The sequence below is a fragment of the Phyllobates terribilis genome, unplaced genomic scaffold (genome assembly GCF_046119375.1).
Source record: "Phyllobates terribilis strain yellow unplaced genomic scaffold, ASM4611937v1 Scaffold_4__5_contigs__length_816908805, whole genome shotgun sequence".
NCBI classification, from domain to species: domain Eukaryota; kingdom Metazoa; phylum Chordata; class Amphibia; order Anura; family Dendrobatidae; genus Phyllobates; species Phyllobates terribilis.
In genome coordinates this window covers 27,644,385-27,669,394 of record NW_027362764.1, presented here as the reverse complement: position 1 = coordinate 27,669,394, position 25,010 = coordinate 27,644,385, and the positions used below count along the sequence as shown (strand labels likewise).

Below are 25,010 nucleotides of genomic sequence, written 5' to 3'. Positions count from 1 at the left end.
GAGGAGGAAAATAAGGCACTGACCAGGCTGTGCAAAATAGAGAACAGGCGAGAAAGTGATCGACCAGCGAGAGGAGGAAAATAAGGCACTGACCAGACTGTGCAAAATAGAGAACAGGCGAGAAAGTGATCGACCAGCGAAAGGAGGCAAAGAGGCGCTGACCAGACTGTGCAAAATAGAGAAGAGGTGAGAAAGTGAATGACCAGCAAAAAGGAGGCAAAGAGGCGCTGACCAGACTGTGCAAAATAGAGAAGAGGTGAGAAAGTGAATGACCAGAGAGAGGAGGAAAAGAGGCGCTGACCAGACTGTGCAAAATAGAGAAGAGGTGAGAAAGTGAATGACCAGTGAGAGGAGGCAAAGAGGCGCTGACCAGACTGTGTAAAATAGAGAAGAGGCAAGAAAGTGAATGACCAGCGAAAGGAGGCAAAGAGGCGCTGACCAGACTGTGCAAAATAGAGAAGAGGTGAGAAAGTGAATGACCAGCGAAAGGAGGCAAAGAGGTGCTGACCAGACTGTGCAAAATAGAGAAGAGGTGAGAAAGTGAATGACCAGTGAGAGGAGGCAAAGAGGCGCTGACCAGACTGTGTAAAATAGAGAAGAGGCAAGAAAGTGAATGACCAGCGAAAGGAGGCAAAGAGGCACTGACCAGACTGTGCAAAATAGAGAAGAGGTGAGAAAGTGAATGACCAGAGAAAGGAGGCAAAGAGGCGCTGACCAGACTGTGCAAAATAGAGAAGAGGTGAGAAAGTGAATGACCAGCGAAAGGAGACAAAGAGGCACTGACCAGACTGTGCAAAATAGAGAAGAGGTGAGAAAGTGAATGACCAGCGAAAGGAGGCAAAGAGGCGCTGACCAGACTGTGCAAAATAGAGAAGAGGTGAGAAACTGAATGACCAGCAAAAGGAGGCAAAGAGGCACTGACCAGACTGTGCAAAATAGAGAAGAGGTGAGAAAGTGAATGACCAGCGAAAAGAGGCAAAGAGGCGCTGACCAGACTGTGCAAAATAGAGAAGAGGCAAGAAAGTGAATGACCAGCGAAAGGAGGCAAAGAGGCGCTGACCAGACTGTGCAAAATAGAGAAGAGGTGAGAAAGTGAATGACCAGCGAAAGGAGGCAAAGAGGCGCTGACCAGACTGTGCAAAATAGAGAAGAGGTGAGAAAGTGAATGACCAGCGAAAGGAGGCAAAGAGGCGCTGACCAGACTGTGCAAAATAGAGAAGAGGTGAGAAAGTGAATGACCAGCGAAAGGAGGCAAAGAGGTGCTGACCAGACTGTGCAAAATAGAGAAGAGGTGAGAAAGTGAATGACCAGCGAAAGGAGGCAAAGAGGCACTGACCAGACTGTGCAAAATAGAGAAGAGGTGAGAAAGTGAATGACCAGCGAGAGAAGAAAAAGAGGCACTGACCAGACTGTGCAAAATAGAGAAGAGGCAAGAAAGTGAATGACCAGCGAAAGGAGGCAAAGAGGCACTGACCAGACTGTGCAAAATAGAGAACAGGCGAGAAAGTGAATGACCAGCGAAAGGAGGCAAAGAGGCGCTGATCAGACTGTGCAAAATAGAGAAGAGGTGAGAAAGTGAATGACCAGCGAAAGGAGGCAAAGAGGCGCTGACCAGACTGTGCAAAATAGAGAAGAGGTGAGAAAGTGAATGACCAGAGAAAGGAGGCAAAGAGGCACTGACCAGACTGTGCAAAATAGAGAAGAGGTGAGAAAGTGAATGACCAGAGAAAGGAGGCAAAGAGGTGCTGACCAGACTGTGCAAAATAGAGAAGAGGCAAGAAAGTGAGGGACCAGCGAAAGGAGGCAAAGAGGCGCTGACCAGACTGTTCAAAATAGAGAAGAGGCAAGAAAGTGAATGACCAGCGAAAGGAGGCAAAGAGGCGCTGACCAGACTGTGCAAAATAGAGAAGAGGTGAGAAAGTGAATGACCAGAGAAAGGAGGCAAAGAGGCGCTGACCAGACTGTGCAAAATAGAGAAGAGGTGAGAAAGTGAATGACCAGAGAAAGGAGACAAAGAGGTGCTGACCAGACTGTGCAAAATAGAGAAGAGGCAAGAAAGTGAGGGACCAGCGAAAGGAGGCAAAGAGGCACTGACCAGACTGTTCAAAATAGAGAAGAGGCAAGAAAGTGAATGACCAGAGAAAGGAGGCAAAGAGGCGCTGACCAGACTGTGCAAAATAGAGAAGAGGTGAGAAAGTGAATGACCAGAGAAAGGAGACAAAGAGGCGCTGACCAGACTGTGCAAAATAGAGAAGAGGTGAGAAAGTGAATGACCAGCGAAAGGAGGCAAAGAGGCGCTGACCAGACTGTTCAAAATAGAGAAGAGGCAAGAAAGTGAATGACCAGAGAAAGGAGGCAAAGAGGCGCTGACCAGACTGTGCAAAATAGAGAAGAGGTGAGAAAGTGAATGACCAGAGAAAGGAGACAAAGAGGTGCTGACCAGACTGTGCAAAATAGAGAAGAGGTGAGAAAGTGAATGACCAGAGAAAGGAGACAAAGAGGTGCTGACCAGACTGTGCAAAATAGAGAAGAGGCAAGAAAGTGAATGACCAGCGAAAGGAGGCAAAGAGGCGCTGACCAGACTGTGCAAAATAGAGAAGAGGTGAGAAAGTGAATGACCAGCGAAAGGAGGCAAAGAGGCACTGACCAGACTGTGCAAAATAGAGAAGAGGTGAGAAAGTGAATGACCAGAGAAAGGAGTCAAAGAGGCGCTGACCAGACTGTGCAAAATAGAGAAGAGGCAAGAAAGTGAATGACCAGCGAAAGGAGACAAAGAGGTGCTGACCAGACTGTGCAAAATAGAGAAGAGGCGAGAAAGTGAATGACCAGAGAAAGGAGGCAAAGAGGCGCTGACCAGACTGTGCAAAATAGAGAAGAGGTGAGAAAGTGAATGACCAGCGAAAGGAGGCAAAGAGGCGCTGACCAGAATGTTCAAAATAGAGAAGAGGCAAGAAAGTGAATGACCAGAGAAAGGAGGCAAAGAGGCGCTGACCAGACTGTGCAAAATAGAGAAGAGGTGAGAAAGTGAATGACCAGAGAAAGGAGACAAAGAGGCACTGACCAGACTGTGCAAAATAGAGAAGAGGTGAGAAAGTGAATGACCAGCGAAAGGAGGCAAAGAGGCGCTGACCAGACTGTGCAAAATAGAGAAGAGGTGAGAAAGTGAATGACCAGCGAAAGGAGGCAAAGAGGCGCTGACCAGACTGTGCAAAATAGAGAAGAGGTGAGAAAGTGAATGACCAGAGAAAGGAGGCAAAGAGGCGCTGACCAGACTGTGCAAAATAGAGAAGAGGTGAGAAAGTGAATGACCAGAGAAAGGAGGCAAAGAGGCACTGACCAGACTGTGCAAAATAGAGAAGAGGCGAGAAAGTGAATGACCAGAGAAAGGAGGCAAAGAGGCGCTGACCAGACTGTGCAAAATAGAGAAGAGGTGAGAAAGTGAATGACCAGCGAAAGGAGGCAAAGAGGCGCTGACCAGACTGTGCAAAATAGAGAAGAGGTGAGAAAGTGAATGACCAGCGAAAGGAGGCAAAGAGGCACTGACCAGACTGTGCAAAATAGAGAAGAGGTGAGAAAGTGAATGACCAGAGAAAGGAGGCAAAGAGGCGCTGACCAGACTGTGCAAAATAGAGAAGAGGTGAGAAAGTGAATGACCAGAGAAAGGAGGCAAAGAGGCACTGACCAGACTGTGCAAAATAGAGAAGAGGTGAGAAAGTGAATGACCAGCAAAAGGAGGCAAAGAGGCGCTGACCAGACTGTGCAAAATAGAGAAGAGGTGAGAATGTGAATCACCAGAGAAAGGAGGCAAAGAGGCGCTGACCAGACTGTGCAAAATAGAGAAGAGGTGAGAAAGTGAATGACCAGCGAAAGGAGGCAAAGAGGCGCTGACCAGACTGTGCAAAATAGAGAAGAGGTGAGAATGTGAATCACCAGAGAAAGGAGGCAAAGAGGCGCTGACCAGACTGTGCAAAATAGAGAAGAGGTGAGAAAGTGAATGACCAGCGAAAGGAGGCAAAGAGGCGCTGACCAGACTGTGCAAAATAGAGAAGAGGTGAGAAAGTGAATGACCAGAGAAAGGAGGCAAAGAGGCGCTGACCAGACTGTGCAAAATAGAGAAGAGGTGAGAAAGTGAATGACCAGCGAAAGGAGGCAAAGAGGCACTGACCACCAGACTGTGCAAAATAGAGAAGAGGTGAGAAAGTGAATGACCAGAGAAAGGAGGCAAAGAGGCACTGACCAGACTGTGCAAAATAGAGAAGAGGTGAGAAAGTGAATGACCAGCGAAAGGAGGCAAAGAGGCACTGACCAGACTGTGCAAAATAGAGAAGAGGTGAGAAAGTGAATGACCAGCGAAAGGAGGCAAAGAGGCGCTGACCAGACTGTGCAAAATAGAGAAGAGGTGAGAAAGTGAATGACCAGCGAAAAGAGGCAAAGAGGCACTGACCACCAGACTGTGCAAAATAGAGAAGAGGTGAGAAAGTGAATGACCAGAGAAAGGAGGCAAAGAGGCACTGACCAGACTGTGCAAAATAGAGAAGAGGTGAGAAAGTGAATGACCAGAGAAAGGAGGCAAAGAGGCGCTGACCAGACTGTGCAAAATAGAGAAGAGGTGAGAAAGTGAATGACCAGCGAAAGGAGGCAAAGAGGCGCTGACCAGACTGTGCAAAATAGAGAAGAGGTGAGAAAGTGAATGACCAGCGAAAGGAGGCAAAGAGGTGCTGACCAGACTGTGCAAAATAGAGAAGAGGCAAGAAAGTGAATGACCAGTGAGAGGAGGCAAAGAGGCACTGACCAGACTGTGCAAAATAGAGAAGAGGTGAGAAAGTGAATGACCAGCGAAAGGAGGCAAAGAGGCGCTGACCAGACTGTGCAAAATAGAGAAGAGGTGAGAAAGTGAATGACCAGCGAAAGGAGGCAAAGAGGCGCTGACCAGACTGTGCAAAATAGAGAAGAGGCAAGAAAGTGAATGACCAGAGAAAGGAGGCAAAGAGGCGCTGACCAGACTGTGCAAAATAGAGAAGAGGTGAGAAAGTGAATGACCAGCGAAAGGAGGCAAAGAGGTGCTGACCAGACTGTGCAAAATAGAGAAGAGGTGAGAAAGTGAATGACCAGAGAAAGGAGACAAAGAGGTGCTGACCAGACTGTGCAAAATAGAGAAGAGGCAAGAAAGTGAATGACCAGAGAAAGGAGGCAAAGAGGCGCTGACCAGACTGTGCAAAATAGAGAAGAGGCAAGAAAGTGAATGACCAGAGAAAGGAGGCAAAGAGGCGCTGACCAGACTGTGCAAAATAGAGAAGAGGTGAGAAAGTGAATGACCAGCGAAAGGAGGCAAAGAGGCACTGACCAGACTGTGCAAAATAGAGAAGAGGTGAGAAAGTGAATGACCAGAGAAAGGAGGCAAAGAGGCGCTGACCAGACTGTGCAAAATAGAGAAGAGGTGAGAAAGTGAATGACCAGCGAAAGGAGGCAAAGAGGCGCTGACCAGACTGTGCAAAATAGAGAAGAGGTGAGAAAGTGAATGACCAGCGAAAGGAGGCAAAGAGGTGCTGACCAGACTGTGCAAAATAGAGAAGAGGCAAGAAAGTGAATGACCAGTGAGAGGAGGCAAAGAGGCACTGACCAGACTGTGCAAAATAGAGAAGAGGTGAGAAAGTGAATGACCAGCGAAAGGAGGCAAAGAGGCGCTGACCAGACTGTGCAAAATAGAGAAGAGGTGAGAAAGTGAATGACCAGCGAAAGGAGGCAAAGAGGCGCTGACCAGACTGTGCAAAATAGAGAAGAGGCAAGAAAGTGAATGACCATAGAGAGGAGGCAAAGAGGCGCTGACCAGACTGTGCAAAATAGAGTAGAGGTGAGAAAGTGAATGACCAGCGAAAGGAGGCAAAGAGGCGCTGACCAGACTGTGCAAAATAGAGAAGAGGTGAGAAAGTGAATGACCAGTGAAAGGAGGCAAAGAGGCACTGACCAGACTGTGCAAAATAGAGAAGAGGTGAGAAAGTGAATGACCAGAGAGAGAAGGAAAAGAGGCACTGACTAGACTGTGCAAAATAGAGAAGAGGTGAGAAAGTGAATGACCAGCGAAAGGAGGCAAAGAGGCGCTGACCAGACTGTGCAAAATAGAGAAGAGGTGAGAAAGTGAATGACCAGCGAAAGGAGGCAAAGAGGTGCTGACCAGACTGTGCAAAATAGAGAAGAGGTGAGAAAGTGAATGACCAGCGAAAGGAGGCAAAGAGGCGCTGACCAGACTGTGCAAAATAGAGAAGAGGTGAGAAAGTGAATGACCAGAGAAAGGAGGCAAAGAGGCGCTGACCAGACTGTGCAAAATAGAGAAGAGGTGAGAAAGTGAATGACCAGAGAAAGGAGGCAAAGAGGCACTGACCAGACTGTGCAAAATAGAGAAGAGGTGAGAAAGTGAATGACCAGCGAAAGGAGGCAAAGAGGCACTGACCAGACTGTGCAAAATAGAGAAGAGGTGAGAAAGTGAATGACCAGAGAAAGGAGGCAAAGAGGCGCTGACCAGACTGTGCAAAATAGAGAAGAGGTGAGAAAGTGAATGACCAGCAAAAGGAGGCAAAGAGGCACTGACCAGACTGTGCAAAATAGAGAAGAGGTGAGAAAGTGAATGACCAGCGAAAGGAGGCAAAGAGGTGCTGACCAGACTGTGCAAAATAGAGAAGAGGCAAGAAAGTGAATGACCAGTGAGAGGAGGCAAAGAGGCACTGACAGACTGTGCAAAATAGAGAAGAGGTGAGAAAGTGAATGACCAGCGAAAGGAGGCAAAGAGGCGCTGACCAGACTGTGCAAAATAGAGAAGAGGTGAGAAAGTGAATGACCAGCGAAAGGAGGCAAAGAGGCGCTGACCAGACTGTGCAAAATAGAGAAGAGGCAAGAAAGTGAATGACCAGTGAGAGGAGGCAAAGAGGCGCTGACCAGACTGTGCAAAATAGAGAAGAGGTGAGAAAGTGAATGACCAGAGAAAGGAGGCAAAGAGGTGCTGACCAGACTGTGCAAAATAGAGAAGAGGTGAGAAAGTGAATGACCAGCGAAAGGAGGCAAAGAGGCGCTGACCAGACTGTGCAAAATAGAGAAGAGGTGAGAAAGTGAATGACCAGTGAAAGGAGGCAAAGAGGCACTGACCAGACTGTGCAAAATAGAGAAGAGGTGAGAAAGTGAATGACCAGAGAGTGAAGGAAAAGAGGCACTGACTAGACTGTGCAAAATAGAGAAGAGGTGAGAAAGTGATCGACCAGCGAAAGGAGGCAAAGAGGCGCTGACCAGACTGTGCAAAATAGAGAAGAGGTGAGAAAGTGAATGACCAGAGAAAGGAGGCAAAGAGGCGCTGACCAGACTGTGCAAAATAGAGAAGAGGTGAGAAAGTGAATGACCAGCGAAAGGAGACAAAGAGGTGCTGACCAGACTGTGCAAAATAGAGAAGAGGTGAGAAAGTGAATGACCAGAGAAAGGAGGCAAAGAGGCGCTGACCAGACTGTGCAAAATAGAGAAGAGGTGAGAAAGTGAATGACCAGCGAAAGGAGGCAAAGAGGCGCTGACCAGACTGTTCAAAATAGAGAAGAGGCAAGAAAGTGAATGACCAGAGAAAGGAGGCAAAGAGGCGCTGACCAGACTGTGCAAAATAGAGAAGAGGTGAGAAAGTGAATGACCAGAGAAAGGAGACAAAGAGGTGCTGACCAGACTGTGCAAAATAGAGAAGAGGTGAGAAAGTGAATGACCAGAGAAAGGAGACAAAGAGGTGCTGACCAGACTGTGCAAAATAGAGAAGAGGCAAGAAAGTGAATGAACAGAGAAAGGAGGCAAAGAGGCGCTGACCAGACTGTGCAAAATAGAGAAGAGGCAAGAAAGTGAATGACCAGAGAAAGGAGGCAAAGAGGCGCTGACCAGACTGTGCAAAATAGAGAAGAGGTGAGAAAGTGAATGACCAGCGAAAGGAGGCAAAGAGGCGCTGACCAGACTGTGCAAAATAGAGAAGAGGTGAGAAAGTGAATGACCAGCGAAAGGAGGCAAAGAGGCACTGACCAGACTGTGCAAAATAGAGAAGAGGTGAGAAAGTGAATGACCAGAGAAAGGAGGCAAAGAGGTGCTGACCAGACTGTGCAAAATAGAGAAGAGGTGAGAAAGTGAATGACCAGCAAAAGGAGGCAAAGAGGCGCTGACCAGACTGTGCAAAATAGAGAAGAGGTGAGAAAGTGAATGACCAGCAAAAGGAGGCAAAGAGGCGCTGACCAGACTGTGCAAAATAGAGAAGAGGTGAGAATGTGAATCACCAGAGAAAGGAGGCAAAGAGGCGCTGACCAGACTGTGCAAAATAGAGAAGAGGTGAGAAAGTGAATGACCAGCGAAAGGAGGCAAAGAGGCGCTGACCAGACTGTGCAAAATAGAGAAGAGGTGAGAAAGTGAATGACCAGAGAAAGGAGGCAAAGAGGCACTGACCAGACTGTGCAAAATAGAGAAGAGGTGAGAATGTGAATCACCAGAGAAAGGAGGCAAAGAGGCGCTGACCAGACTGTGCAAAATAGAGAAGAGGTGAGAAAGTGAATGACCAGCGAAAGGAGACAAAGAGGTGCTGACCAGACTGTGCAAAATAGAGAAGAGGTGAGAAAGTGAATGACCAGAGAAAGGAGGCAAAGAGGCGCTGACCAGACTGTTCAAAATAGAGAAGAGGCAAGAAAGTGAATGACCAGAGAAAGGAGGCAAAGAGGCGCTGACCAGACTGTGCAAAATAGAGAAGAGGTGAGAAAGTGAATGACCAGAGAAAGGAGACAAAGAGGCGCTGACCAGACTGTTCAAAATAGAGAAGAGGCAAGAAAGTGAATGACCAGAGAAAGGAGGCAAAGAGGCACTGACCAGACTGTGCAAAATAGAGAAGAGGTGAGAAAGTGAATGACCAGCGAAAGGAGACAAAGAGGCGCTGACCAGACTGTGCAAAATAGAGAAGAGGTGAGAAAGTGAATGACCAGAGAAAGGAGACAAAGAGGTGCTGACCAGACTGTGCAAAATAGAGAAGAGGTGAGAAAGTGAATGACCAGCGAAAGGAGACAAAGAGGTGCTGACCAGACTGTGCAAAATAGAGAAGAGGTGAGAAAGTGAATGACCAGAGAAAGGAGGCAAAGAGGCGCTGACCAGACTGTGCAAAATAGAGAAGAGGTGAGAAAGTGAATGACCAGCGAAAGGAGGCAAAGAGGCGCTGACCAGACTGTTCAAAATAGAGAAGAGGCAAGAAAGTGAATGACCAGAGAAAGGAGGCAAAGAGGCGCTGACCAGACTGTGCAAAATAGAGAAGAGGTGAGAAAGTGAATGACCAGAGAAAGGAGACAAAGAGGTGCTGACCAGACTGTGCAAAATAGAGAAGAGGTGAGAAAGTGAATGACCAGAGAAAGGAGACAAAGAGGTGCTGACCAGACTGTGCAAAATAGAGAAGAGGCAAGAAAGTGAATGACCAGAGAAAGGAGGCAAAGAGGCGCTGACCAGACTGTGCAAAATAGAGAAGAGGCAAGAAAGTGAATGACCAGAGAAAGGAGGCAAAGAGGCGCTGACCAGACTGTGCAAAATAGAGAAGAGGTGAGAAAGTGAATGACCAGCGAAAGGAGGCAAAGAGGCGCTGACCAGACTGTGCAAAATAGAGAAGAGGTGAGAAAGTGAATGACCAGCGAAAGGAGGCAAAGAGGCACTGACCAGACTGTGCAAAATAGAGAAGAGGTGAGAAAGTGAATGACCAGAGAAAGGAGGCAAAGAGGCGCTGACCAGACTGTGCAAAATAGAGAAGAGGTGAGAAAGTGAATGACCAGCAAAAGGAGGCAAAGAGGCGCTGACCAGACTGTGCAAAATAGAGAAGAGGTGAGAATGTGAATCACCAGAGAAAGGAGGCAAAGAGGCGCTGACCAGACTGTGCAAAATAGAAAAGAGGTGAGAAAGTGAATGACCAGAGAAAGGAGGCAAAGAGGCGCTGACCAGACTGTGCAAAATAGAGAAGAGGTGAGAAAGTGAATGACCAGCGAAAGGAGGCAAAGAGGCACTGACCACCAGACTGTGCAAAATAGAGAAGAGGTGAGAAAGTGAATGACCAGAGAAAGGAGGCAAAGAGGCACTGACCAGACTGTGCAAAATAGAGAAGAGGTGAGAAAGTGAATGACCAGCGAAAGGAGGCAAAGAGGCACTGACCAGACTGTGCAAAATAGAGAAGAGGTGAGAAAGTGAATGACCAGAGAAAGGAGGCAAAGAGGCGCTGACCAGACTGTGCAAAATAGAGAAGAGGTGAGAAAGTGAATGACCAGCGAAAGGAGGCAAAGAGGCGCTGACCAGACTGTGCAAAATAGAGAAGAGGTGAGAAAGTGAATGACCAGCGAAAGGAGGCAAAGAGGTGCTGACCAGACTGTGCAAAATAGAGAAGAGGCAAGAAAGTGAATGACCAGTGAGAGGAGGCAAAGAGGCACTGACCAGACTGTGCAAAATAGAGAAGAGGTGAGAAAGTGAATGACCAGCGAAAGGAGGCAAAGAGGCGCTGACCAGACTGTGCAAAATAGAGAAGAGGAGAGAAAGTGAATGACCAGCGAAAGGAGGCAAAGAGGCGCTGACCAGACTGTGCAAAATAGAGAAGAGGCAAGAAAGTGAATGACCAGTGAGAGGAGGCAAAGAGGCGCTGACCAGACTGTGCAAAATAGAGTAGAGGTGAGAAAGTGAATGACCAGCGAAAGGAGGCAAAGAGGCGCTGACCAGACTGTGCAAAATAGAGAAGAGGTGAGAAAGTGAATGACCAGTGAAAGGAGGCAAAGAGGCACTGACCAGACTGTGCAAAATAGAGAAGAGGTGAGAAAGTGAATGACCAGAGAGAGAAGGAAAAGAGGCACTGACTAGACTGTGCAAAATAGAGAAGAGGTGAGAAAGTGAATGACCAGCGAAAGGAGGCAAAGAGGCGCTGACCAGACTGTGCAAAATAGAGAAGAGGTGAGAAAGTGAATGACCAGCGAAAGGAGGCAAAGAGGTGCTGACCAGACTGTGCAAAATAGAGAAGAGGCAAGAAAGTGATCGACCAGCGAAAGGAAGCAAAGAGGCGCTGACCAGACTGTGCAAAATAGAGAAGAGGTGAGAAAGTGAATGACCAGCGAAAGGAGGCAAAGAGGCACTGACCAGACTGTGCAAAATAGAGAAGAGGTGAGAAAGTGAATGACCAGCGAAAGGAGGCAAAGAGGCACTGACCAGACTGTCCAAAATAGAGAAGAGGTGAGAAAGTGAATGACCAGTGAGAGGAGGCAAAGAGGCGCTGACCAGACTGTGCAAAATAGAGAAGAGGCAAGAAAGTGAATGACCAGCGAAAGGAGGCAAAGAGGCGCTGACCAGACTGTGCAAAATAGAGAAGAGGCAAGAAAGTGAATGACCAGCGAAAGGAGGCAAAGAGGCACTGACCAGACTGTGCAAAATAGAGAAGAGGTGAGAAAGTGAATGACCAGAGAGAGAAGGAAAAGAGGCACTGACCAGACTGTGAAAAATAGAGAAGAGGTGAGAAAGTGAATGACCAGAGAAAGGAGGCAAAGAGGCACTGACCAGACTGTGCAAAATAGAGAAGAGGTGAGAAAGTGAATGACCAGAGAGAGAAGGAAAAGAGGCACTCACCAGACTGTGCAAAATAGAGAAGAGGTGAGAAAGTGAATGACCAGCGAAAGGAGGCAAAGAGGCACTGACCAGACTGTCCAAAATAGAGAAGAGGTGAGAAAGTGAATGACCAGTGAGAGGAGGCAAAGAGGCGCTGACCAGACTGTGCAAAATAGAGAAGAGGCAAGAAAGTGAATGACCAGCGAAAGGAGGCAAAGAGGCGCTGACCAGACTGTGCAAAATAGAGAAGAGGCAAGAAAGTGAATGACCAGTGAGAGGAGGTAAAGAGGCGCTGACCAGACTGTGCAAAATAGAGAAGAGGTGAGAAAGTGAATGACCAGCGAAAGGAGGCAAAGAGGCACTGACCAGACTGTGCAAAATAGAGAAGAGGTGAGAAAGTGAATGACCAGAGAGAGAAGGAAAAGAGGCACTGACTAGACTGTGCAAAATAGAGAAGAGGTGAGAAAGTGAATGACCAGCGAAAGGAGGCAAAGAGGCACTGACCAGACTGTGCAAAATAGAGAAGAGGTGAGAAAGTGAATGACCAGAGAAAGGAGGCAAAGAGGCGCTGACCAGACTGTGCAAAATAGAGAAGAGGTGAGAAAGTGAATGACCAGCGAAAGGAGGCAAAGAGGCGCTGACCAGACTGTTCAAAATAGAGAAGAGGCAAGAAAGTGAATGACCAGAGAAAGGAGACAAAGAGGCGCTGATCAGACTGTGCAAAATAGAGAAGAGGTGAGAAAGTGAATGACCAGCGAAAGGAGGCAAAGAGGCGCTGACCAGACTGTGCAAAATTGAGAAGAGGTGAGAAAGTGAATGACCAGCGAAAGGAGGCAAAGAGGCGCTGACCAGACTGTGCAAAATAGAGAAGAGGTGAGAAAGTGAATGACCAGCGAAAGGAGGCAAAGAGTCGCTGACCAGACTGTTCAAAATAGAGAAGAGGCAAGAAAGTGAATGACCAGAGAAAGGAGGCAAAGAGTCGCTGACCAGACTGTGCAAAATAGAGAAGAGGTGAGAAAGTGAATGACCAGAGAAAGGAGACAAAGAGGTGCTGACCAGACTGTGCAAAATAGAGAAGAGGTGAGAAAGTGAATGACCAGCGAAAGGAGGCAAAGAGGCGCTGACCAGACTGTGCAAAATAGAGAAGAGGTGAGAAAGTGAATGACCAGCGAAAGGAGGCAAAGGGGCGCTGACCAGACTGTGCAAAATAGAGAAGAGGTGAGAAAGTGAATGACCAGAGAAAGGAGGCAAAGGGGCGCTGACCAGACTGTGCAAAATAGAGAAGAGGTGAGAAAGTGAATGACCAGAGAAAGGAGACAAAGAGGTGCTGACCAGACTGTGCAAAATAGAGAAGAGGTGAGAAAGTGAATGACCAGAGAAAGGAGACAAAGAGGTGCTGACCAGACTGTGCAAAATAGAGAAGAGGTGAGAAAGTGAATGACCAGCGAAAGGAGGCAAAGAGGCGCTGACCAGACTGTGCAAAATAGAGAAGAGGTGAGAAAGTGAATGACCAGCGAAAGGAGGCAAAGAGGCACTGACCAGACTGTGCAAAATAGAGAAGAGGTGAGAAAGTGAATGACCAGCGAAAGGAGGCAAAGAGGCGCTGACCAGACTGTGCAAAATAGAGAAGAGGTGAGAAAGTGAATGACCAGCAAAAGGAGGCAAAGAGGCGCTGACCAGACTGTGCAAAATAGAGAAGAGGTGAGAAAGTGAATGACTAGAGAGAGGAGGCAAAGAGGCGCTGACCAGACTGTGCAAAATAGAGAAGAGGTGAGAAAGTGAATGACCAGAGAAAGGAGGCAAAGAGGCGCTGACCAGACTGTGCAAAATAGAGAAGAGGTGAGAAAGTGAATGACCAGCGAAAGGAGGCAAAGAGGCCCTGACCAGACTGTGCAAAATAGAGAAGAGGTGAGAAAGTGAATGACCAGAGAGAGAAGGAAAAGAGGCACTGACCAGACTGTGCAAAATAGAGAAGAGGTGAGAAAGTGAATGACCAGTGAGAGGAGGCAAAGAGGCACTGACCAGACTGTGCAAAATAGAGAAGAGGTGAGAAAGTGAATGACCAGTGAGAGGAGGCAAAGAGGCGCTGACCAGACTGTGCAAAATAGAGAAGAGGCAAGAAAGTGAATGACCAGTGAGAGGAGGCAAAGAGGCGCTGACCAGACTGTGCAAAATAGAGAAGAGGTGAGAAAGTGAATGACCAGCGAAAGGAGGCAAAGAGGCGCTGACCAGACTGTGCAAAATAGAGAAGAGGTGAGAAAGTGAATGACCAGCGAAAGGAGGCAAAGAGGCGCTGACCAGACTGTGCAAAATAGAGAAGAGGCAAGAAAGTGAATGACCAGTGAGAGGAGGCAAAGAGGCGCTGACCAGACTGTGCAAAATAGAGAAGAGGTGAGAAAGTGAATGACCAGCGAAAGGAGGCAAAGAGGCGCTGACCAGACTGTGCAAAATAGAGAAGAGGTGAGAAAGTGAATGACCAGAGAGAGAAGGAAAAGAGGCACTGACTAGACTGTGCAAAATAGAGAAGAGGTGAGAAAGTGAATGACCAGCGAAAGGAGGCAAAGAGGCGCTGACCAGACTGTGCAAAATAGAGAAGAGGTGAGAAAGTGAATGACCAGCGAAAGGAGGCAAAGAGGCGCTGACCAGACTGTGCAAAATAGAGAAGAGGTGAGAAAGTGAATGACCAGAGAAAGGAGGCAAAGAGGCACTGACCAGACTGTGCAAAATAGAGAAGAGGTGAGAAAGTGAATGACCAGCGAAAGGAGGCAAAGAGGCACTGACCACCAGACTGTGCAAAATAGAGAAGAGGTGAGAAAGTGAATGACCAGAGAAAGGAGGCAAAGAGGCACTGACCAGACTGTGCAAAATAGAGAAGAGGTGAGAAAGTGAATGACCAGCGAAAGGAGGCAAAGAGGCACTGACCAGACTGTGCAAAATAGAGAAGAGGTGAGAAAGTGAATGACCAGAGAAAGGAGGCAAAGAGGCGCTGACCAGACTGTGCAAAATAGAGAAGAGGTGAGAAAGTGAATGACCAGCGAAAGGAGGCAAAGAGGCGCTGACCAGACTGTGCAAAATAGAGAAGAGGTGAGAAAGTGAATGACCAGCGAAAGGAGGCAAAGAGGTGCTGACCAGACTGTGCAAATTAGAGAAGAGGCAAGAAAGTGAATGACCAGTGAGAGGAGGCAAAGAGGCGCTGACCAGACTGTGCAAAATAGAGAAGAGGTGAGAAAGTGAATGACCAGCGAAAGGAGGCAAAGAGGCGCTGACCAGACTGTGCAAAATAGAGAAGAGGCAAGAAAGTGAATGACCAGCGAAAGGAGGCAAAGAGGCGCTGACCAGACTGTGCAAAATAGAGAAGAGGTGAGAAAGTGATCGACCAGCGAAAGGAGGCAAAGAGGCGCTGACCAGACTGTTCAAAATAGAGAAGAGGCAAGAAAGTGAATGACCAGAGAAAGGAGGCAAAGAGGCGCTGACCAGACTGTGCAAAATAGAGAAGAGGTGAGAAAGTGAATGACCAGAGAAAGGAGACAAAGAGGCGCTGACCAGACTGTTCAAAATAGAGAAGAGGCAAGAAAGTGAATGACCAGAGAAAGGAGGCAAAGAGGCGCTGACCAGACTGTGCAAAATAGAGAAGAGGCAAGAAAGTAAATGACCAGCGAAAGGAGGCAAAGAGGCACTGACCAGACTGTGCAAAATAGAGAAGAGGTGAGAAAGTGAATGACCAGCGAAAGGAGGCAAAGAGGCACTGACCAGACTGTGCAAAATAGAGAAGAGGTGAGAAAGTGATCGACCAGCGAAAGGAGGCAAAGAGGCGCTGACCAGACTGTTCAAAATAGAGAAGAGGCAAGAAAGTGAATGACCAGAGAAAGGAGGCAAAGAGGCGCTGACCAGACTGTGCAAAATAGAGAAGAGGTGAGAAAGTGATCGACCAGCGAAAGGAGGCAAAGAGGCGCTGACCAGACTGTTCAAAATAGAGAAGAGGCAAGAAAGTGAATGACCAGAGAAAGGAGGCAAAGAGGCGCTGACCAGACTGTGCAAAATAGAGAAGAGGCAAGAAAGTAAATGACCAGCGAAAGGAGGCAAAGAGGCACTGACCAGACTGTGCAAAATAGAGAAGAGGTGAGAAAGTGAATGACCAGCGAAAGGAGGCAAAGAGGCACTGACCAGACTGTGCAAAATAGAGAAGAGGTGAGAAAGTGAATGACCAGCGAAAGGAGGCAAAGAGGCGCTGACCAGACTGTGCAAAATAGAGAAGAGGTGAGAAAGTGAATGACCAGAGAAAGGAGGCAAAGAGGCACTGACCAGACTGTGCAAAATAGAGAAGAGGTGAGAAAGTGAATGACCAGCGAAAGGAGGCAAAGAGGCGCTGACCAGACTGTGCAAAATAGAGAAGAGGTGAGAAAGTGATCGACCAGCGAAAGGAGGCAAAGAGGCACTGACCAGACTGTGCAAAATAGAGAAGAGGTGAGAAAGTGAATGACCAGCGAAAGGAGGCAAAGAGGCGCTGACCAGACTGTTCAAAATAGAGAAGAGGCAAGAAAGTGAATGACCAGAGAAAGGAGGCAAAGAGGCGCTGACCAGACTGTGCAAATAGAGAAGAGGTGAGAAAGTGAATGACCAGCGAAAGGAGGCAAAGAGGCGCTGACCAGACTGTTCAAAATAGAGAAGAGGCAAGAAAGTGAATGACCAGAGAAAGGAGGCAAAGAGGCGCTGACCAGACTGTGCAAAATAGAGAAGAGGTGAGAAAGTGAATGACCAGAGAAAGGAGGCAAAGAGGCGCTGACCAGACTGTGCAAAATAGAGAAGAGGTGAGAAAGTGAATGACCAGCGAAAGGAGGCATAGAGGCGCTGACCAGACTGTGCAAAATAGAGAAGAGGTGAGAAAGTGAATGACCAGAGAAAGGAGGCAAAGAGGCACTGACCAGACTGTGCAAAATAGAGAAGAGGTGAGAAAGTGAATGACCAGCGAAAGGAGGCAAAGAGGCGCTGACCAGACTGTGCAAAATAGAGAAGAGGTGAGAAAGTGAATGACCAGAGAAAGGAGACAAAGAGGCGCTGACCAGACTGTGTAAAATAGAGAAGAGGTGAGAAAGTGAATGACCAGCGAAAGGAGGCAAAGAGGCGCTGACCAGACTGTGCAAAATAGAGAAGAGGTGAGAAAGTGAATGACCAGAGAAAGGAGGCAAAGAGGCGCTGACCAGACTGTGCAAAATAGAGAAGAGGCAAGAAAGTGAATGACCAGCGAAAGGAGGCAAAGAGGCGCTGACCAGACTGTGCAAAATAGAGAAGAGGTGAGAAAGTGAGTGACCAGAGAAAGGAGGCAAAGAGGCGCTGACCAGACTGTGCAAAATAGAGAAGAGGCAAGAAAGTGAATGACCAGAGAAAGGATGCAAAGAGGCGCTGACCAGACTGTGTAAAATAGAGAAGAGGTGAGAAAGTGAATGACCAGCGAAAGGAGGCAAAGAGGCGCTGACCAGACTGTTCAAAATAGAGAAGAGGCAAGAAAGTGAATGACCAGAGAAAGGAGGCAAAGAGGCGCTGACCAGACTGTGCAAAATAGAGAAGAGGTGAGAAAGTGAATGACCAGAGAAAGGAGACAAAGAGGCACTGACCAGACTGTGCAAAATAGAGAAGAGGCAAGAAAGTGAATGACCAGAGAAAGGAGGCAAAGAGGCGCTGACCAGACTGTGCAAAATAGAGAAGAGGTGAGAAAGTGAATGACCAGCGAAAGGAGGCAAAGAGGCGCTGACCAGACTGTGCAAAATAGAGAAGAGGTGAGAAAGTGAATGACCAGCGAAAGGAGGCAAAGAGGCACTGACCAGACTGTGCAAAATAGAGAAGAGGTGAGAAAGTGAATGACCAGAGAAAGGAGGCAAAGAGGCACTGACCAGACTGTGCAAAATAGAGAAGAGGTGAGAAAGTGAATGACCAGCAAAAGGAGGCAAAGAGGCGCTGACCAGACTGTGCAAAATAGAGAAGAGGTGAGAATGTGAATCACCAGAGAAAGGAGGCAAAGAGGCGCTGACCAGACTGTGCAAAATAGAGAAGAGGTGAGAAAGTGAATGACCAGCGAAAGGAGGCAAAGAGGTGCTGACCAGACTGTGCAAAATAGAGAAGAGGTGAGAAAGTGAATGACCAGCGAAAGGAGACAAAGAGGCGCTGACCAGACTGTGCAAAATAGAGAAGAGGTGAGAAAGTGAATGACCAGCGAAAGGAGGCAAAGAGGCACTGACCAGACTGTGCAAAATAGAGAAGAGGTGAGAAAGTGAATGACCAGCGAAAGGAGACAAAGCGGCGCTGACCAGACTGTGCAAAATAGAGAAGAGGTGAGAAAGTGAATGACCAGAGAAAGGAGGCAAAGAGGCGCTGACCAGACTGTGCAAAATAGAGAAGAGGTGAGAAAGTGAATGACCAGCGAAAGGAGGCAAAGAGGTGCTGACCAGACTGTGCAAAATAGAGAAGAGGCAAGAAAGTGATCGACCAGCGAAAGGAGGCAAAGAGGCGCTGACCAGACTGTGCAAAATAGAGAAGAGGTGAGAAAGTGAATGACCAGAGAAAGGAGGCAAAGAGGCGCTGACCAGACTGTGCAAAATAGAGAAGAGGTGAGAAAGTGAATGACCAGCGAAAGGAGGCAAAGAGGCACTGACCACCAGACTGTGCAAAATAGAGAAGAGGTGAGAAAGTGAATGACCAGAGAAAGGAGGCAAAGAGGCACTGACCAGACTGTGCAAAATAGAGAAGAGGTGAGAAAGTGAATGACCAGCGAAAGGAGGCAAAGAGGCACTGACCAGACTGTGCAAAATAGAGAAGAGGTGAGAAAGTGAATGACCAGAGAAAGGAGGCAAAGAGGCGCTGACCAGACTGTGCAAAATAGAGAAGAGGTGAGAAAGTGAATGACCAGCGAAAGGAGGCAAAGAGGCGCTGACCAGACTGTGCAAAATAGAGAAGAGGTGAGAAAGTGAATGACCAGCGAATGGAGGCAAAGAGGTGCTGACCAGACTGTGCAAAATAGAGAAGAGGCAAGAAAGTGAATGACCAGCGAAAGGAGGCAAAGAGGCGCTGACCAGACTGTGCAAAATAGAGAAGAGGCAAGAAAGTGAATGACCAGTGAGAGGAGGCAAAGAGGCACTGACCAGACTGTGCAAAATAGAGAAGAGGTGAGAAAGTGAATGACCAGCGAAAGGAGGCAAAGAGGCGCTGACCAGACTGTGCAAAATAGAGAAGAGGTGAGAAAGTGAATGACCAGCGAAAGGAGGCAAAGAGGCGCTGACCAGACTGTGCAAAATAGAGAAGAGGTGAGAAAGTGAATGACCAGCGAAAGGAGGCAAAGAGGCGCTGACCAGACTGTGCAAAATAGAGAAGAGGTGAGAAAGTGAATGACCAGCGAAAGGAGGCAAAGAGGCGCTGACCAGACTGTGCAAAATAGAGAAGAGGTGAGAAAGTGAATGACCAGCGAAAGGAGGCAAAGAGGCGCTGACCAGACTGTGCAAAATAGAGAAGAGGTGAGAAAGTGAATGACCAGCGAAAGGAGGCAAAGAGGCGCTGACCAGACTGTGCAAAATAGAGAAGAGGTGAGAAAGTGAATGACCAGCGAAAGGAGGCAAAGAGGCGCTGACCAGACTGTGCAAAATAGAGAAGAGGTGAGAAAGTGAATGACCAGAGAAAGGAGGCAAAGAGGCGCTGACCAGACTGTGCAAAATAGAGAAGAGGTGAGAAAGTGAATGACCAGAGAAAGGAGGCAAAGAGGCACTGACCAGACTGTGCAAAATAGAGAAGAGGTGAGAAAGTGAATGACCAGCGAAAGGAGGCAAAGAGGCGCTGACCAGACTGTGCAAAATAGAGAAGAGGTGAGAAAGTGAATGACCAGAGAAAGGAGGCAAAGAGGCGCTGACCAGACTGTGCAAAATAGAGAAGAGGTGAGAAAGTGAATGACCAGAGAAAGGAGGCAAAGAGGCACTGACCAGACTGTGCAAAATAGAGAAGAGGTGAGAAAGTGAATGACCAGCGAAAGGAGGCAAAGAGGCGCTGACCAGACTGTGCAAAATAGAGAAGAGGTGAGAAAGTGAATGACCAGCGAAAGGAGGCAAAGAGGCGCTGACCAGACTGTGCAAAATAGAGAAGAGGTGAGAAAGTGAATGACCAGCGAAAGGAGGCAAAGAGGCGCTGACCAGACTGTGCAAAATAGAGAAGAGGTGAGAAAGTGAATGACCAGTGAAAGGAGGCAAAGAGGCACTGACCAGACTGTGCAAAATAGAGAAGAGGTGAGAAAGTGAATGACCAGAGAGAGAAGGAAAAGAGGCACTGACTAGACTGTGCAAAATAGAGAAGAGGTGAGAAAGTGAATGACCAGCGAAAGGAGGCAAAGAGGCGCTGACCAGACTGTGCAAAATAGAGAAGAGGTGAGAAAGTGAATGACCAGCGAAAGGAGGCAAAGAGGCGCTGACCAGACTGTGCAAAATAGAGAAGAGGTGAGAAAGTGAATGACCAGCGAAAGGAGGCAAAGAGGTGCTGACCAGACTGTGCAAAATAGAGAAGAGGCAAGAAAGTGAATGACCAGTGAGAGGAGGCAAAGAGGCGCTGACCAGACTGTGCAAAATAGAGAAGAGGCAAGAAAGTGATCGACCAGCGAAAGGAGGCAAAGAGGCGCTGACCAGACTGTGCAAAATAGAGAAGAGGTGAGAAAGTGAATGACCAGCGAAAGGAGGCAAAGAGGCACTGACCAGACTGTGCAAAATAGAGAAGAGGTGAGAAAGTGAATGACCAGCGAAAGGAGGCAAAGAGGCGCTGACCAGACTGTGCAAAATAGAGAAGAGGTGAGAAAGTGAATGACCAGCGAAAGGAGGCAAAGAGGCACTGACCAGACTGTGCAAAATAGAGAAGAGGTGAGAAAGTGAATGACCAGAGAAAGGAGGCAAAGAGGCGCTGACCAGACTGTGCAAAATAGAGAAGAGGCAAGAAAGTGAATGACCAGTGAGAGGAGGCAAAGAGGCGCTGACCAGACTGTGCAAAATAGAGAAGAGGTGAGAAAGTGAATGACCAGCGAAAGGAGGCAAAGAGGCGCTGACCAGACTGTGCAAAATAGAGAAGAGGTGAGAAAGTGAATGACCAGAGAGAGAAGGAAAAGAGGCACTGACTAGACTGTGCAAAATAGAGAAGAGGTGAGAAAGTGAATGACCAGCGAAAGGAGGCAAAGAGGCACTGACCAGACTGTGCAAAATAGAGAAGAGGTGAGAAAGTGAGTGACCAGCGAAAGGAGGCAAAGAGGCGCTGATCAGACTGTGCAAAATAGAGAAGAGGTGAGAAAGTGAATGACCAGCGAAAGGAGGCAAAGAGGCACTGACCAGACTGTGCAAAATAGAGAAGAGGTGAGAAAGTGAATGACCAGCGAAAGGAGGCAAAGAGGCGCTGACCAGACTGTGCAAAATAGAGAAGAGGCAAGAAAGTGAATGACCAGAGAAAGGAGGCAAAGAGGCGCTGACCAGACTGTGCAAAATAGAGAAGAGGTGAGAAAGTGAGTGACCAGCGAAAGGAGGCAAAGAGGCGCTGACCAGACTGTGCAAAATAGAGAAGAGGTGAGAAAGTGAATGACCAGCGAAAGGAGGCAAAGAGGCACTGACCAGACTGTGCAAAATAGAGAAGAGGTGAGAAAGTGAATGACCAGCGAAAGGAGGCAAAGAGGCGCTGACCAGACTGTGCAAAATAGAGAAGAGGTGAGAAAGTGAATGAACAGCGAAAGGAGGCAAAGAGGTGCTGACCAGACTGTGCAAAATAGAGAAGAGGTGAGAAAGTGAATGACCAGCGAAAGGAGGCAAAGAGGCGCTGACCAGACTGTGCAAAATAGAGAAGAGGTGAGAAAGTGAATGACCAGCGAAAGGAGGCAAAGAGGTGCTGACCAGACTGTGCAAAATAGAGAAGAGGCAAGAAAGTGAATGACCAGTGAGAGGAGGCAAAGAGGCACTGACCAGACTGTGCAAAATAGAGAAGAGGTGAGAAAGTGAATGACCAGCGAAAGGAGGCAAAGAGGCGCTGACCAGACTGTGCAAAATAGAGAAGAGGTGAGAAAGTGAATGACCAGCGAAAGGAGGCAAAGAGGCGCTGACCAGACTGTGCAAAATAGAGAAGAGGCAAGAAAGTGAATGACCAGTGAGAGGAGGCAAAGAGGCGCTGACCAGACTGTGCAAAATAGAGAAGAGGTGAGAAAGTGAATGACCAGCGAAAGGAGGCAAAGAGGCGCTGACCAGACTGTGCAAAATAGAGAAGAGGTGAGAAAGTGAATGACCAGTGAAAGGAGGCAAAGAGGCACTGACCAGACTGTGCAAAATAGAGAAGAGGTGAGAAAGTGAATGACCAGAGAGAGAAGGAAAAGAGGCGCTGACCAGACTGTGCAAAATAGAGAAGAGGTGAGAAAGTGAATGACCAGCGAAAGGAGGCAAAGAGGCGCTGACAAGACTGTGCAAAATAGAGAAGAGGTGAGAAAGTGAATGACCAGCGAAAGGAGGCAAAGAGGCGCTGACCAGACTGTGCAAAATAGAGAAGAGGTGAGAAAGTGAATGACCAGCGAAAGGAGGCAAAGAGGCGCTGACCAGACTGTGCAAAATAGAGAAGAGGTGAGAAAGTGAATGACCAGCGAAAGGAGGCAAAGAGGCGCTGACTAGACTGTGCAAAATAGAGAAGAGGTGAGAAAGTGAATGACCAGCGAAAGGAGGCAAAGAGGCGCTGACCAGACTGTGCAAAATAGAGAAGAGGTGAGAAAGTGAATGACCAGCGAAAGGAGGCAAAGAGGCGCTGACCAGACTGTGCAAAATAGAGAAGAGGTGAGAAAGTGAATGACCAGAGAAAGGAGGCAAAGAGGCACTGACCAGACTGTGCAAAATAGAGAAGAGGTGAGAAAGTGAATGACCAGCGAAAGGAGACAAAGAGGCGCTGACCAGACTGTGCAAAATAGAGAAGAGGTGAGAAAGTGAATGACCAGAGAAAGGAGGCAAAGAGGCGCTGACCAGACTGTGCAAAATAGAGAAGAGGTGAGAAAGTGAATGACCAGCGAAAGGAGGCAAAGAGGTGCTGACCAGACTGTGCAAAATAGAGAAGAGGCAAGAAAGTGATCGACCAGCGAAAGGAGGCAAAGAGGCGCTGACCAGACTGTGCAAAATAGAGAAGAGGTGAGAAAGTGAATGACCAGCGAAAGGAGGCAAAGAGGCACTGACCAGACTGTGCAAAATAGAGAAGAGGTGAGAAAGTGAATGACCAGCGAAAGGAGGCAAAGAGGCACTGACCAGACTGTCCAAAATAGAGAAGAGGTGAGAAAGTGAATGACCAGTGAGAGGAGGCAAAGAGGCGCTGACCAGACTGTGCAAAATAGAGAAGAGGTGAGAAAGTGAATGACCAGCGAAAGGAGGCAAAGAGGCGCTGACCAGACTGTGCAAAATAGAGAAGAGGCAAGAAAGTGAATGACCAGTGAGAGGAGGCAAAGAGGCGCTGACCAGACTGTGCAAAATAGAGAAGAGGTGAGAAAGTGAATGACCAGCGAAAGGAGGCAAAGAGGCGCTGACCAGACTGTGCAAAATAGAGAAGAGGCAAGAAAGTGAATGACCAGTGAGAGGAGGCAAAGAGGCGCTGACCAGACTGTGCAAAATAGAGAAGAGGTGAGAAAGTGAATGACCAGAGAGAGAAGGAAAAGAGGCACTGACTAGACTGTGCAAAATAGAGAAGAGGTGAGAAAGTGAATGACCAGCGAAAGGAGGCAAAGAGGCACTGACCAGACTGTGCAAAATAGAGAAGAGGTGAGAAAGTGAGTGACCAGCGAAAGGAGGCAAAGAGGCACTGACCAGACTGTGGAAAATAGAGAAGAGGTGAGAAAGTGAATGACCAGCGAAAGGAGGCAAAGAGGCGCTGACCAGACTGTGCAAAATAGAGAAGAGGCAAGAAAGTGAATGACCAGCGAAAGGAGGCAAAGAGGCACTGACCAGACTGTGCAAAATAGAGAAGAGGTGAGAAAGTGAATGACCAGCGAAAGGAGGCAAAGAGGCGCTGACCAGACTGTGCAAAATAGAGAAGAGGTGAGAAAGTGAATGACCAGCGAAAGGAGGCAAAGAGGCACTGACCAGACTGTGCAAAATAGAGAAGAGGTGAGAAAGTGAGTGACCAGAGAGAGGAGGCAAAGAGGCGCTGACCAGACTGTGCAAAATAGAGAAGAGGTGAGAAAGTGAATGACCAGCGAAAGGAGGCAAAGAGGCGCTGACCAGACTGTGCAAAATAGAGAAGAGGTGAGAAAGTGAGTGACCAGAGAGAGGAGGCAAAGAGGCGCTGACCAGACTGTGCAAAATAGAGAAGAGGTGAGAAAGTGAATGACCAGAGAAAGGAGGCAAAGAGGCGCTGACCAGACTGTGCAAAATAGAGAAGAGGCAAGAAAGTGAGTGACCAGAGAAAGGAGGTAAAGAGGCGCTGACCAGACTGTGCAAAATAGAGAAGAGGCAAGAAAGTGAGTGACCAGCGAAAGGAGGCAAAGAGGCGCTGACCAGACTGTGCAAAATAGAGAAGAGGTGAGAAAGTGATCGACCAGAGAAAGGAGGCAAAGAGGCGCTGACCAGACTGTGCAAAATAGAGAAGAGGTGAGAAAGTGAATGACCAGAGAAAGGAGGCAAAGAGGCGCTGACCAGACTGTGCAAAATAGAGAAGAGGTGAGAAAGTGATCGACCAGAGAAAGGAGGCAAAGAGGCGCTGACCAGACTGTGCAAAATAGAGAAGAGGTGAGAAAGTGATCGACCAGAGAAAGGAGGCAAAGAGGCGCTGACCAGACTGTGCAAAATAGAGAAGAGGTGAGAAAGTGAATGACCAGAGAAAGGAGGCAAAGAGGCGCTGACCAGACTGTGCAAAATAGAGAAGAGGTGAGAAAGTGAATGACCAGAGAAAGGAGGCAAAGAGGCACTGACCAGACTGTGCAAAATAGAGAAGAGGTGAGAAAGTGAATGACCAGAGAAAGGAGGCAAAGAGGCGCTGACCAGACTGTGCAAAATAGAGAAGAGGTGAGAAAGTGATCGACCAGAGAAAGGAGGCAAAGAGGCGCTGACCAGACTGTGCAAAATAGAGAAGAGGTGAGAAAGTGATCGACCAGAGAAAGGAGGCAAAGAGGCGCTGACCAGACTGTGCAAAATAGAGAAGAGGTGAGAAAGTGAATGACCAGAGAAAGGAGGCAAAGAGGCGCTGACCAGACTGTGCAAAATAGAGAAGAGGTGAGAAAGTGAATGACCAGCGAAAGGAGGCAAAGAGGTGCTGACCAGACTGTGCAAAATAGAGAAGAGGCAAGAAAGTGAATGACCAGTGAGAGGAGGCAAAGAGGCGCTGACCAGACTGTGCAAAATAGAGAAGAGGTGAGAAAGTGAATGACCAGCGAAAGGAGGCAAAGAGGC

General features: G+C 47.9%; 1 protein-coding gene across 1 annotated transcript in view; it reads right to left on the bottom strand.

Annotated features, from left to right (window-relative positions):
- LOC141264608 (obscurin-like) overlaps positions 1-25,010 on the bottom strand; it is an 870,641-nt gene that overhangs the window by 221,659 nt on the left and 623,972 nt on the right. The gene's annotated exons all lie outside the window — the stretch shown is intronic.